This window comes from Cornus florida, unplaced genomic scaffold (genome assembly GCF_030987335.1).
Source record: "Cornus florida cultivar Cherokee Brave unplaced genomic scaffold, ASM3098733v1 CherokeeBrave_3.0.0_Hap2_Chr11, whole genome shotgun sequence".
NCBI lineage: Eukaryota > Viridiplantae > Streptophyta > Magnoliopsida > Cornales > Cornaceae > Cornus > Cornus florida.
This window is the reverse complement of record NW_026775581.1, coordinates 28,607,582-28,610,664: the sequence shown is the minus strand read 5'-3', so window position 1 is coordinate 28,610,664 and position 3,083 is coordinate 28,607,582.

Below are 3,083 nucleotides of genomic sequence, written 5' to 3'. Positions count from 1 at the left end.
TTCTTCAAAGGGTGCATAAAATGCATAAATTATAGTAAAATTTAATTAGGCATATAATGTTATATTCAAGCCTAACTTAGTTAATTGACTAATAGATAAAAAATTAATAAAAAGTTTTGGTATAAGATAGATGTAATAACCCGAACCCCAGGCTTCGAGTCGCTAACCGGGTTCTTACCCGAACCCAAGGTCATCTAAGTCAATACTGTCATATTGAATGTCAATGCACCATTAATACATCATTCAAAGATCTATGGTAATCCAAAGTGACCTTTTAAGACCTAGAATTGGTTATACTAGGAGAAAAAACCAAGAAGTATAGAAGGTGGCAAACCGGTTGACCGAAAAGGGGTTTTGGTTGTCCAAATGAGCTTATACCGGTCGACCGATGCTGCCATACTAGTCTGCCGGTTGTAAGCTTAAGGATGCAATGGCTACTGGAATTGGTTCAATTAGATATCGATTGACCAAAATGACATTGCTAAAAATCCTGCTGCTGAACTTGCTGTAATGCAAAAGAAAGGTAATGGCCTCACTTGGGGCCTTAAAACTAATCTAAACCTATCCCAAAGCACTATAAATGCAGCACTTACAACATCCCAAGATATAAGCATTAATAAAACATTAGAACTTACTCAGTTTCCATCCCATACATTCTATATAGCAACACACTTCTTACATTGTTTAATGGCTACAACGAGGTACTTAAATTACACCAACATACCATTAAAAGATCAAGATTACTGTTGACCTTAAGGATTTCATCCAAGGACAATCTAGAGGTTTTGATGATAACAAACCATTAATGGTGTTTAAGGACTAATGTTTACATTGAGTGTTATAGATTATTCACATTCAAAGGATAACCTCAATGAAGATCATAAAGTCAATTCCAAGTATTCCATTATTCAAGATCACATTTATGGAAAGCAAAGGAGACAAAGGAACATGAAGTTGCAAGGAACCAAATGCAAAGTCCATCCAAAGATAGCTTGGACTACAACAAGCAAGAAAACAACTCAAAAAAAGGAAGAAAGTGAGTCTACCTGAAAGCCTACACGATCATGGACAAAACATGAAGAAAGAGGTAGATAGGATGGTGAGTTTTTAGGAGTCAATGTCAAAGTATTTATGAATCCATTTGAAGCTCATCTCTATAGGACCATGCATATCATATCATCGTTCATATGCTCCTATATCCATTAGTAATAGACTATGCACTTCATTCATATACAATTGACTTATGGAGTCTTTGCTAAAGAGTGAGTTAGTTCAAGCTTGCATAAGCTTTGAAAGAACTCATCACTTGTGCTAGAAATGCTAAGACCATGCACATTATCAAATAATTCATATTGGTCAACAATTAAGGCATGAGAAGCCTTCATTGCCATGAGTTGGTAATAGACATTAGGACCCCAAAATGCGCATCATGAAAAACTGTGTTTTTGGCTTAGTGTGAAAAATGGATTTTTGAAATAATGATTATTTCAAAATAATTTTTCCCGGTAATAACTCTTTATACTTCAACTAGCCTAAACTAATTTTATCAGAATTTTTAACCAAGTCTACATTGGTCTACATACGGATTCATTTTTACCAAAACTGTCGGAAATCCAAATTTGTACTAAAACTGAATTTCTATATTTTGATTTGGTTGCATTTTAATATTCTAGTATTTTTTTATTGAATCCAAATGGGGGGTACTTCCTTATTTACATTGTAAACTTAAAGTAAATGGACATATAAATACTGTAAAGACATTTACTTAGAACAATTCCTGAAGCTGTAGTTGCATTTTGGCCTACCGAAATAAAAGACCAACTCAGTTCGGTTTACCGAACCAAGAAAATGAAAATCTACTCTAGGAGTTTAAGATGACCGAAACTAAGAAGTCAAATGCATTGGCTCGTCTGATTCTCACAGAATGGTTTAGAATAATGGAGGAAGGAGTTTCGGTCGACCGAAACTGAAGAAAGAATTCTTCGGTCTACCGAAACAAGTATGATGGCCAACCTTAAACCATTTCGGACGACTGAAACACAATGGTGTTTCAGTTCAGTTGACCAAACCTGCACAAAATTGAATCTGAATGGCTATTTTGCCTTGAACCCCGTGCACAACAGCTATATTTTTGAATTAGCTCATCAAAACTCTATAAATAGAGTTGGGGACTTTGGGATTAAATGTTTCTACCATATAGAAACATCATATAGCATCCACAGAGCTTTTGTTCTTATATTCATACATCCCATATCATTCATAGAGTATTGAGCTTCAATACATTCATTTATACTCTAGTTGTGAGCTAATATTTACATATCAATCTTTGAGAGATATATTTGTATGTAACAAATCTGATCTTCATTTGTAAGGGCTGGTGTGGCCCAAGAAAGAAGAAGCAAACTAGCTTCAATTTGTAAGGGTTGGTGTGACCCAAAGGAAGACTAAGAGAGGTTGTCTGTTAGCAAAGTGAAGCAAGGAGTTGCTTCATGTAAAGGTTTGCTCTCCACCCGTAAGGAGGTGCCATAGTGGATTGGGAAGTCTCAAGAGGGGTCTTGAGCCGAGGAGTAGGAGTTTCTGAACCTTACTAAAATCACCGGGTGAATGTTTGTAATCTCTCTTCCCTTATCTCCTTTATATTTATGCTATTAATTTCCTATGTTTATACCTTGATTATAGCATAATTGTTAGAAGGGTTTAGTAGAATTTGCAAATCCGAAAATTGGCCATTGTTTGCCAAAGACTCTATTCACCCCCCTCTAGAGTCTATACTTGGGCAACAATTGGTATCAGAGCCTAACTCTAATTAAAAAGACTTAACCCTCTTGGAGTATGATCATGGCAACAATGGCATATTCACACACCTAGAAGGGCAATGTATTGATAGATTTCCAATTTTTGATGGAACCAACTATAGCTATTGGAAAAGTATAATGATAGACTTTCTTCAATCCATAGACTATAGGATTTGGCTTGCCATAGTTAATGGACCATTCATTCCCATGAAAGAAGTAGAAAAAACAATGGTTTCTAAAGAAGACAAAGAATGGGATGCAAATGACCGTAAATTAATTCAATGCAAT